A 12,717-nucleotide genomic window follows, 5' to 3' on the forward strand; every position below is an offset into this window, starting at 1 on the left:
AACAAACAATACACACAGATACAGTATTCTAAAGTAAAACCTAGCCAAGACAACAGCTGCTTACTAGCAAAATTGGTTTTTAATAACATAATACAGTGTGAGACCCCAAAACACATTGTAAACTCACAGTTACTTTGAAGAACAATTTAGCCCTTCATGAGGTATTTGTCCTCTAGTATAAAGACTCAGTTTATGTTTGCAGAAATCAAGGAAGAGGATTACAATTCCTGAGTAGCCATTTCTGCTATGTGGAAGATCCTAGCCCTATATAGATTCTGCTTTCCATGTTTGGGTAACTTTTTCCAGAGATGATATGCTTCATCTTGAGGGAAAGGAGCTGCAGAATTTAATCTGCATGTATTCAATGACAACCCATTGGATGGAGTCAGAACAAAGACTACTACACATATTGGAATTAGGAGACAATCACATTAAAAGAAAACCACAGCTGTTGGTTATTACACTATAGGCCAGTTTAATTTCATGTAGCCTTATCCAAGGAAACCTGGGACTCTTTTCTTCCATCTAGTTCCCCTACTCCCCTACTGTGAATCCCTCCATTCTTGAAGAAGTGCTGCTACCTAGAGCCAGTTGGGAACTTTGTGATGAAACATTTTTGCTTAGAAAATGCAGATTCATGGGGAAGGTTTCACAGCTCCGGGATGGAATTTCTGTTCAGAAAATGAGAGACCCCCACTCCAGAATAGCCAGTAGGCTGGTGGTTAAGGCACTCACCAGGAATGTGTTTTACTCTTTAGGACTGGGGCTTTACTGGTCTTGTGAAGTGCCTAGCACTTTTCTGGATGCTCTTGAAAAGAGTATTACCTATCTCCTGCCCCCACACACGCTAGAAGTGAAAATCCTGCCTTATCTTCCCTCTTTGCAGGTGAATGAAGGTTCAGCCATTAACTTGTTCTGCTTCTTACCTATCTGGATACATATATTGTTCCCATCATAGTTATATCCCAGAACCTGTAACAGCAATGAGTCTGTCCACGCAGCACCTTCATTTTACATTGAGGGAACTGAGACATGAAATTAAAGTGACTTGCTCAAGACCACACAGGCAGTCTTTGGTAGCAGAGCTGGAATATGAACTCAGATGTCCTGAGTCCCAATCCAGGGCCTTAACGATAAGAGCATCCCTTTTCTTCACAAATCCCATTGTGAGTAAGCATGAAGATTCAACTACTACAAGGAAAGTGCAGCAGCATTCAGTCAATCAGTCTCCTCAGGGGTTAATGGTTACAATGAGTTTCTCCTAGAGATGGCTTCTGCAGAAGCCTTCAAGTTGAAGGGCAGGAACCTGAGGTGGAATTTCTGAGTTCAAGTGGATGATGTCTATGTGCTTAAGCAAAATAGAGGCGCATAAATAGCCAGCATATTATTGAAAACTATTGTTAGACTCTTAACCCTACACAATAGAGTTTACATTTTCAAGAAGGTCTTCACTGGGCCTGCAGACATGAGTGAATTGCCACCAAATTCTTGATTTAGTCCTAAGTGAGCACAGGATCTGTTCCAAGAGGTGATTATAGCTGAACCACTTGGTAATAAGGACCATAATACAATTAGATTTAAAATCCCTGGGGTGGAGGTTGGGGGGAAATACCAAAGAAGCCCACCACAATAGTATTTAACTTCAGAATGGGGAACTACACAAAAAGTGAGGAAGCTAAACAGAAATTAAAAGGAACAATCACAAGCGTGAAATGCCTGCAAACTGCATGGAAACTTTTAAAAACCACCGTAATAGAGGCTCAAATTAAATGTATACCCCAAATTAAACATAATAAGAGGATTAAAAAAAGTATGCTACCTTAGCTAAACAGCAGAATAAATGAAGCAGTCAGAGGCAAAAAGGCATCCTTTAAAAATTGGAAGTCGAATCCTACTGAGGAAAATAGAAAGGAGCATAAACTCTAGCAAGCCAAGTGTAAGAGTGTAATTAGGCAGGCCAAACCAGAATTTGAAGTGCAACTAGCAAAAGACTCAAAAACTAACAATATTTTTTTAAGTACATCGGAAGCAGGAAGTCTACCAAACAATCAGTGGGGACACTGGACAATAAAGGAGTATTTGAGTAAGACAAGGCCATTGCAGAGAAACTACATGAATTCTTTGCATCAGTCTAAATGACAGATGATGGGAGGGAGATTCCTACATGTGAGTCATTCTTTTTAGGTGACAAATCTAAGGAACTGTTCCAGACAGAGGGGTCAATAGAGGAGATTTTGGAATAAACTGAAAAATAAGTCACCAGGACCACCCAAGAGGTCTGAAGGAACTCAAATACGAAATTGCAGAACTATGGTATGTAACCTATGACTTAAATCATCATTCTCCCTTGCTGCAGATTAAGCCCATTACTTCTTGACCTACTTTCCATGGACATGGAGAACAAAGTCCATTCCTCTTTGTTATCAGGTCCCCCCTCAGTCTTCTTTTCTCAAGGCTAGTTTTTTTAACCTTCCCTCATAGCACAAGAGCAGTGTTTTTTAACCTTCCCTCATAGGTCAGGTTTTATAAACCTTTTATCATTTTTGCTGCTCTCTAGAATGTCTCCAATTTGTCCATATCTTTGGCACCCAGAATTGGACATAGTACTTCAGCAAGAGCCTCACTAGTGCCGAGTAGACCAGGACAGTTAGCTCCCATGTCTTACATACAACGCTCCTGTTAACACACTCCAGAATATTAGCCCTTTTCACAACTGCATCACATTGTTGATTTATATTCAATTTGTAGTCCACTATAACCCCCTGATATTTTTTCAGCAATATACCACCTACCTGCTTAGTCCCCATTTTGTTGTTGTGCATTTGATTTTTCCTTCTTAAGAGTAGTACTTTGCACTTGTCTTTATTGAATTTCATCTTGTTGATTTCAGACCAATTCTCTAATTTGTCAAGGTCATTTTGAATTCTAAACTTATCCTCCCAAATGCTTGCATCCCTTTGCAGGTTGATGTCATCTGCAAATTTTATAAACGTACTCTCCATTCCATTATCCAAATCATTAATGAAACTATTGAATAGTACCAGACCCAGATCAGACCCCTTTGCGACCCCATTAGTTACACTCTTCCAGTCTGATAAAGAGTAGTTATCAATGGTGCACTGAGTACAGTCTTTTCAACCAGTTGTGCACCCACCTTATAGTAATTTCATCTAGACTGCATTTCCCTAGTTTGCCACATGGGACTGTGTCAAAAGCTTTATAAAAATCAAGATACATTAAGTCAACAGCTTCCTCACTATCCAACAGGCCAGTATCTCTGCCAAAGAAGGAAATTAGGTTGGTTTGACATGATTTGTTCTTGACAAATCCATGCTGGCTATTACTTATCACTTTATTATTCTCTACATGCTTACAAATCGATTGTTTAATAAATTTGTTCCAGTGTGTATCCAACTATCGAAGTGAAGCCTCTAATTCCCTGGATCCTCTTGGTTCCTCTTTTTAAAGATAGGTACTATGTTTGCCTTCTGAAGTTCACTGAGACCTCAATTGTCCTCTATGTGATTATCTTTGAAAACTCAAACAGTTCTGAGATTGTTTCAGATGGTTCCTTAAGTATTCTAAGGTGCATTTCATCAGGCTCTACTGACTTCAATACATCTAACTTGTCTAAATAGTCTTTACCCTATTAACCTAGTCTTTCCCTATTTTGGCTTGCATTCCTTCCGCCTTGTTGTTGTCACAATTTACAAGTTACAAGCCTTCTAATACGTACTAATAGAAACTTGGGTCTAATACTAATTCTAATAGAAAGCTTCTAATATAATCAAATGATCCCATCACAAATCAATTTCATAAGGGCAACTTACAATGCAAAGAAAAGCTACTTTCAACCTAACAGCAATTCTTCTCCTGAAAACATCAGTTCATGAATCCATGAATCACACGTTAAGAAGCAAGTAGCAGAGAATTAGATAGTAGAGGATCTCTCTTTGGAAGGGTTACACAGAATGCGAGTACAAGAACCATTGATTTAACACGTGTATGCTCTGATGCAAAATCAACAAGCAAAAGAGTTTGCTTATCTCCATTGTAGGTGAATAGAACAGAAGTTGGAGATTAAAACTGGAAAACATGTTAACTGACAATGTCTTCTCTGACTTTACATCTTCCCTCAGTGGGTTGCAGGACTCTTCCTGCAGTTTCCAGAGCAGTCCAGACCCATCATTCAGGCTCTGAGGCATGGCCACGTCCCTTCCCCATCTACTAGTTGAGTATTTTCAAAGCTGCAGGGAAATATATATCCTGTTAAATTCCAACCAAATTTTTAATTTGAACATGACTAAACATCAGATTTTCAAGAAAATCATCCAGCACAGACCAGATGGGAAATCAGGACCCCGGGAAATCTGTTATAGGGTGACCAAATGTCCCAATTTTGTAGGGACAGTCCCGATATTTGGGGCTTTTTCTTATATAGGCTCCTATTACCCCCCACCTCCGTCCTGATTTTTCACACTTGCTGTCTGGTCACCCTAATCTGTTATCCGTGATACACTACGTGCAGACTGCTCCTGGCTTCAGTATCCATCTGTAACAGGAAAATACTGGTGAGAGGAAGTTGGCAAGAGGGAATTCCTATGTGTTAAGTTAGGCTGAGCAAAACTGAAGATTTCGGAAATAGCCAGGCATGGAAGTGTGTGGAAGAGTCATTCTGTAAGTAACTCTGCAAGGCTGAATGAGTTTTCTTGACTTGACTTAATTACCTAAAAATACTCTCACTTTAGGTGGCAGCAAGAGACTTTTAGCTTCTAAAGGAACAAAGGAGTAGAGGGCCTCTCTTTGCAACTGGCCTGGGAACAAGGAAGAACACTCATTTGTTTACAATGAATAAGTTTTGCACAGATAGCATCAATGGAATGGATTTTCCCAATTTCTAACTTAACACATGTTCAGGAGATCTGTGAGAGCCAAATTTGTGCCTTCTACAGAGCAGAACATTCCACTAGATGTACCAAAGCATGTCTAGATATATTTGTTCCACTTTTAAAGTCTGTACTGTTGATCAGCGTTCAACTTAAAAGACTATGTAAAATTTAAATAAAAAAATATATATATGCAGCCCTAAGCTCCTGGCACATAGCTAACTCAGCTCTTGGCACTGCAAAGATTGTTCACTACTGAAAGTTATAGGTGAACTTTTACAATTCTCTCGTTTGATCTGACAGAACCTTAGATCTCCCTTTCTTGACTTTTCCCAAATCGATGTGCTTATCCACGTATCTAGATCACTAGCCAACAAACTCAGCTTAACACCTGTTACAAATATAAACCTAGTATAAATAATATCAGCAATTCAATATGTTGCTGAGTATAAGCTGAGCTGGTAGCATCTTATTACCAGCTCCCAGACTGCTGCACTGGGCAACACAGTATGGGAAAGAAGTGAGCAGCCCTCAGTGGTGAAAGAAGAGGTTAAGGACTATTTAGAAGAGCTGGACATGCACAAGTCCATGGGTCCAGATCTAATGCATCCAAGGGTGTTGAAGAAGTTGGCTGATGTGATTGCAGAGCCATTGGCCATTATTTTTGAAAATTTGTGGCGATCGGAGAAAGTCCCAGACAATTAGAAAAAGGCAAATATAGTGCCCATCTTTAAAAAAGGGGAGAAAGAGAAACCGGGGAACTACAGACCGGTCAGCCTCACTTCAGTCCCCAGCAAAATCATGGAGCAGATCCTCAAGAAATCAATTCTGAAGCACTTGGAGGAGAGGAAGGTGATCAGGAAGAGTCAACATGAATTCACCAAAGGCAAGTCATACCTGACCAACCTGATTGCCTTCTATGATGAGATAACTGGCTCTGTGGATATGGGGAAAGCTGTGGATGTGATATATCTTGACTTTAGCAAAGCTTTTGATACGGTCTCCCCAATATTCTTGCCAGCAAGCTAAAGAAGTATGGATTGGATGAATGGACTATAAGATGGATAGAAAGCAGGTAAGATTGTCGGGCTCAACAGGTAGTGATGAACAGCTTGATGTCTAGTTGGCAGCAGGTATCAAGCGGAGTGTCCCAGGGATCAGTCCTGGGGCCGATTTTGTTCACATCTTGATTAATGATCTGGATGATGGGATGAATTTTGCACCCTCAGCAAGTTTGCAGATGACACTAAGCTGGGGGAAGAGGTAGATACGCTGGAGGGATAGGGTCCAGAGTGACCTAGACAAATTGGAGGACTGGGCCAAAAGAAATCTGATGAGGTTCAACAAGGACAAGTGCAGAGTCCTGCACTTAGGAAGGAAGAATCCCATGCACCGCTACAAGCTGGGGACAAACTGGCTAAGCAGCAGTTCTGCAGAAAAGGACCTGGGGATTACAGTGGATGAGAAGTTGGATATGAGAGTCAGCAGTGCGCCCTTGTTGCTAAGAAGGCCAACGGCATTTTGGGCTGTATTAGGAGGAGCATTGCCAGCGGATCCAGGGAAGTGATTATTTCCCTCTATTCCATGAGGCTAGCCAGCACGCATGGGCTAACCATCCTCAGTTCCTTCTCTACTGCAATGTCATAAATGAGAACTCCAAAGTAGAGAGGAGGAGGAGGGCGGGTTGTGGAGTACCCAGAGGGGGACACATCTCAAGCTTCCATTGTTACTGCACAAAGTGAGTAACTTCTTCTAGGCTGAGATTTCGGCATTGGGTCAGTCACAGATGACAGTACTGTGGAGCCAAAGATGGCATCAGAGATAGAGTCCCCCTCCAATGATTGCAGAGTGTTCTGCGAAGGTGAGGGCTGATGCCCATGTCACCGTTCTGCAGATTTCTGAGATACAGACTTTGTTAAAGAAGGTGACATGAGGAGATGTGTCTTGTGGAATGTGTAGGGATCATGTTATGAATTTGGTAGCACTGTCTGAGACCCACTTAGGGAGTCTTTGGACTGATATTGCTGAACCCCTGAGATCTTTCCTCCATAGAGAGGAACACTTTCGGGACATCCTGAAGGATGTCCTATTGAGGTAGAATGCTAGGGCTCTCCTAACATCTAAGGTATGTGGTATGACCTCCCTATTGTCTTGGTGAGGCTTGGGGTAGAAAATGGGAAGGTGGATTGACTGGTTCATGTGAAAAGAGGAGGTTACCTGGGGAATGAACTTTGGATGCGGCCTGAGTGTAACCTTGCCAGGGAAGAATACTGCGTACAGGGGATGTGCCATTAGAGCTACAATCTTCCCTATTCTTCTATTCAAGGTAACTGCTATCAGAAAGGCCATTTTCATGGATAGATATGTCAGGGAACAGGTAGCTACAGGTTCCAAGAGGGACCTGGTCAGCCCTTTCGGTACCAGGTTTTGGTCCCATGACGGGGTAGGAAGCTGAGGTTGAGGGAAGAAGTTTGTTATTCCCTTAAGAACCTTTTGGTGGGTGGGTACGATAGTACTGAGTACCCCTCCATGGGTTGGTGAAACGCTGTGATGACTGCTAGGTGGACCCTGAGAGAGCTCAGGGATAACCCTGATTTTTTTTTTTTTTTTTTTAAGGGTCAGAGCATGTTCCAGAATATGTGGAAAAGTTGCTGACACTGGAGAGATTTGTTGGGACGCGCACCAAATCTGAAACCTTGACCACTTCTGCAGGTAACTGCATCACATGGAGGACTTTCTACTGTGTAACAACTTCTTGCACTTCCCTTGAGCATGAGCTTTCTAGGTGCTGGAACCATGTAGGAGTCATGCTTTGATGTAGAGAATCCCCAAGTTGGGATGTAGGGTACGCCCTTTGACCTGTGACAGGAGGTGAGGAGTGGTCAGAAGGGAAATCAGCAAGCACATCACTAGCTGCATCAGGTAAGGGTACCAGGTCTGGCTTGGCCAAGTAAGAGCAATCAGAATTACGTGAGATCTTAATCTTTAGCAGGACCTTCAACAGAAGAGGAAATGGAGGGAAGGCATAAGAAAGGTTCTTGAACCAGGGGAGAAGGAAGGCATTGACCCAAGAGTGCTGTCCCATCCCCGCCTTGGAGCAGTATCATGGACACTTCTTGTTGTTCTGGTAAGTGGCCAACAGGTCTGTGGATGATGTTCCCCACCGTGAGGAACTGGTGTTCCCTAGTCGTGAAGTACTGGTGGGTGCATTTCCCACTTATGGTCGTGCGGGAATTTGTGACTGAGCTTGTCTGCTATTAAGTTCTGTGTGTCCGGGATGTAAGTCATGGACAAGGTGACATTGTGAGAGATGCATCAGTTCCATAGCCTCATCACTTCTGCGCATACAGAGGGTGCCTGGCCATTCCCTGGTGGTTGATGTAGTACCTGCAGACTATGTTGTCCCTTAGGATCTTTGTAAGTGACCTGCTATCAATGTGTGCAGGCATTCCTAACTGCTCTCAATTCGAGATTGATGTGTAGGGATATCTCCCCGGTGACCATCTGTCTTGTATCATGAGGCCGTTTAAATGGACCTCCCCATCCTATGAGCAATGTGTCAGTGGTAAGGAGCGACAATGGCACCTGTGAGAAGGGAATCCCTTCGCATGCATTAGCTGGGTTCTTTCACCAGTCCAAGGAGTTTTTGATCTTGGTAGGTAGTGATAGGGGTTTGTCCAAACTGTCTCTGTTTGGTCTGTAAAATGAGCTGAACCATAAGTGTAGTCTGGCATGCGGTATCAAAGCTGTGCTTGCCACCATATGCCCCAAGAGTTGGAAGTGGAGTCTGGCCAGTATTTGAGGACTGCATTGAACTGCATCTGAGTGAGACCACGGATAGGAACCAGTCTTTGGCCTGTAGTGCAGCTAGGTCAACCCCTTTGAAGTCCAGGTATTGCACTGGCCTGATGGTCGACTTTTGGGTGTTGATCTGAAGGCCTAGATCTATGAACAAGCATATCGGGACATTGGTAACTCAACAAGCCACCTGGAGTGACCGGGCTCTGAGAAGACAATTGTCCATGTAAGGGTAGATCATTACCCCTTGTGATCGTAGATGAGTGGCTACCACTGAGGGAACTTTGGAAAATATTCTTGGGGCTGACAGAAGTCCAAAGGGGAGGATTCGGTGTCGGTAACGGTTGTGTCCCAGAATAAATCTGAGAAATTGTCGGTAAGCCAGTAGTATTGAAACATGGAAGTAGGCATCCTGCAGGTCGAGGGACGAACTGATGGAATGATAGTCAATAAAGTGACCATCTTAAACTTTTGAGCTTTGACAAACTGTTGAGAGCTCTGAGGTCCAGAAGAGGTCTCCAAACTCCCTTCTTTTTGGGTATTAGGAAGTAATAAGAGTAGAACTCCTTGCCTTGCAGATATTGAGGTACCAGTTCTACAGCTCCTAACTGCAGGAGTCAATTTATCTCCTGCATAGTAAACTCTCATGAGAAGGGTCCCTGAAGGGGGATGGGTAAGGGTGTTCTGGAGGGGGTAAAGAGGTGAAATGGTTCAAATATCTGGATAGGATAATCTCTAGAACCCCTCTGTCTGATGTTATGCACTCCCAGGCACTGCGGGACCCTGCTAAATGGTGGCCAAATGGGTGCATGGTCACAGACAGTAGTGGGAAGTGATCTTGAGGCACCTCCATCTGCCTATCAAATGGTGTTTAGGGCCAGGGGGTTGGGATAAAGATTGAGAACTGGACGTTTCTAAATTTTCCTTTTTTTCCTTTGGGGCTCATAGTGGCACTTGATGGAAATTGAGATGAATGGGGCCTGTGCTAGGATTGGGTGTTAAAATGTCTCTTTTGCCCCCTGAGAGTTGTCCTGGAATCCTTCAAGTGTGGAGAGAGGAGTCTGTCTCCTCCATGAAGAGTTTCACACCCTCAAAGGGGAGGTCCTGTACTGTGGTCTGCACCTCCTTTGGGAATCCTGACAGGTGGAGCCATAGTGGCTGTCTCATGAAAGCCGTGGAGATGGATATAGCAACTGTGTTGGTGTCAAAGGCCAACTGCAAATGTTTTTACCACAGTTGTCCTTCCTGGATGATGGCCTTAAAGGATTCCCGAGAACTCTCCAGCAACTTGTCTAAGTCACCTAACTTATTGTAATTCATGTAGTCCTATTTTGGCAATATGAAATTGTAAGGTGGCTGAAGAATACGCCTTTCTACCAAAGAGATCGAAGCACTTTCAGTCTCTGTCATAGGGCATTATCCTGGAAGGATGTTGTCAGCCATGAGAGTTTTCAGCATCCACAATAGAATTGGGTGGCGGGTGGGAGAAAAGGAATGCTGATTCCTTTGCAGGGACATACTATTTCTTGTCTGCTGCTTGTGCTTTGGGAGGACTGGGGTCGGAGAGCTGCCTCCATAAAGATGATTTTCTGGTGAAGCTCTCTGTCCTTGTGGGTTCTCTGGCAGAAATGTGGACAGAAAGAGCACTTCTGCTAGATGTGGCCCTCGCTAGGCAGCGGATGCATGGGGAGTGCACATCCATGACCAGGACAGCCGTGCTGCAAATGTGGCAATTCTTGAAGCCTGAAGAGCTGGGCATTCCCTTGTCCAGGGGGGTTCCCCACACTGAGGGTTGACAAAAGAACGAAGTCCTTCCTTCCTTTTTTTAATAAAAACAGGCATGGCCAAATAAATATTTAGCATGAGGAAAGAAACAAAAGAGGTTTCAAAGGAAGCTAAAATTTAGCAAAAGTAAGAGTTAACGATCAGCCAGTGAACAGCTAGGGCTCTGAGACTCTACCCACGGTGGTTGAGAAGGGACTGAGGATGATTAGCCTGTGCGCTTCCTTTCCTCCTGGCGCAGCACAAGCAGAGACTGATGGACACTGTTACTGAAGTTCTCTGATCCCCTTCAGGGACCCTTCTCATGAGAGTTTACTATGTCAGGAGACAGATTGACTCCTGCAGTTAGGAGCTGTAGACGCAGGGACGCAGACACCTACAAAGGAGCACCCATTACGGATGGGACTTGAAGTAAGTAAGAAGTAAGAAGTTAAGGGGCAGGCAGAGAATTGGGACAAAGGAGCCAAAGAGTGGGGTCATTGAAATTGGATGAGGATCCCTCAGAGGGACATTGGGACTGGGAGCAGTTGCTATAGAGGCCAATGTGAGAATAGGGAGACAGAGCAGATGAGGAGCCAGTAAGGAGTTAGGGGGGGCAGGATTGGTATAGTCTAAAAGGGAAAGATTAGGACTTAATGGGCAGGAAGACTAGGATGGGAAATGGAGATGGGAATGAAGAACAGGGGGTGGGGAAGACAGAACCTGAAAGAGACAGGTTGAAAAGGACTGGGCAGAAATGGAGGTCAAGCATGGGGGAACGAGAATGGCCTTTGCCCATTAAAAGAATCCTCCCCTATGGACCGTAGAATGGAATCAAAGATTCCCAAGTGTTACCATTCTTCTGCAGTCACCCTATACCTGTGGTAAAAAGTGTTCCATCCCCCTCAAATGCTGGTCCATATAGAGGATGACAATCTACTACTGCTCTAAACTACTATTAACTCAGCTCAAGTGGCAGAAGTCTGCCGTAGCTCTAAAGATTTCAAACCCTGCTGATGATCCATGGGGGTCTGAATCTGATGCCATCTGATATAATTTGTTTTTAGTTTTTAAAGAGACCTAGGAAATTACACACACACAATATTAAGAGCATTCAAATTGAAAGGCCAACCACTCAAAAGTTAAGAAGTGCCAGAATTAAGGTTGCTTGTGCAAACTTAATTCAGTTCCCCCTCGTGTGTATGCATTATGATTGTCTTAATTACATGTTCACATACTTTTTTTTTTTAAAAAACACAAGACCCCTGTCTCATTTAGTGCACATAATAGTCCTACTCTGAAGCAGGGTTGTGTAGCGAAGGAGGCAGTTGTCTGTAGGATGCTTGCCTCGTTTGTTGCAGAAGCTGAAAGCGTGTAATAAATAAGGCAAAGGATTGTAGAAAGAGAAAGGAAAGTCTCCATTTAGGCATCTTAATGCTGCCTTAGAGAAATGGATTCTATCCTTCTTCTGCCATAGAGTTCCTATGTAATGCTAGACAAATGCCTTAAACCAAACTTTTTGCCTGGAGTCACTAATTATTTTCTGGGTGAACAACTTGAGGCTCTTGGGTTTTGATTTGCAGAAGTTCCAATGCCTGCAACTGAAGTCAAGGGGAACTATGCTTGATTATAATATAGTAATGAATGCTGGAACCAAAACAGGCCATAAATAGCTCAAATCTCCCCCACCAAAATAGGATTTAATTATGACTGGCAGAAAATGCTTTGTTTAAAATATGCCTAAGTTATTTGTAAATTCCATTAGGTAATATTCAGTATTACTGGTTAGAGAATGCAAATTACGAGTAATACCAAAACACAAGTTTGGTCAAAGTGGTTTCACGTGTGCATGTATTCATTTGTTAAGAGTATTAATAAGGCTCAGCTAGAAAAGCAAAACTGGTGTAGTACATTTCTACAGAAACACATTTATATAGAGCACTTATCTTTGTAGATTCTGTGTACTAAACTCAAACATTCATTTATAATTGGCTGTGGCCATGAAACTTTTTTATTGAATAGTCTCAATTCAGTGATCAGAATGCCTATTTTTAAAAGGGGAGAAAAATGCCATATCAACATTTATCAGTTGAATTAGTAAAATGTTTGATACTTTGACTAAGTACTACCATACATAAAGGAGTTTTTGCCTGATGAAAACATTTACTATCTTTTCACCCATGAGAAAGATTTTTCAAAAAGACACCCGTGCCTGTAAAATGATTTTATGACATTCCTCAGACTTGTTAACCCCTTATGCTAAACTATACAT

The sequence above is a fragment of the Malaclemys terrapin genome, chromosome 1 (genome assembly GCF_027887155.1).
Source record: "Malaclemys terrapin pileata isolate rMalTer1 chromosome 1, rMalTer1.hap1, whole genome shotgun sequence".
NCBI lineage: Eukaryota > Metazoa > Chordata > Testudines > Emydidae > Malaclemys > Malaclemys terrapin.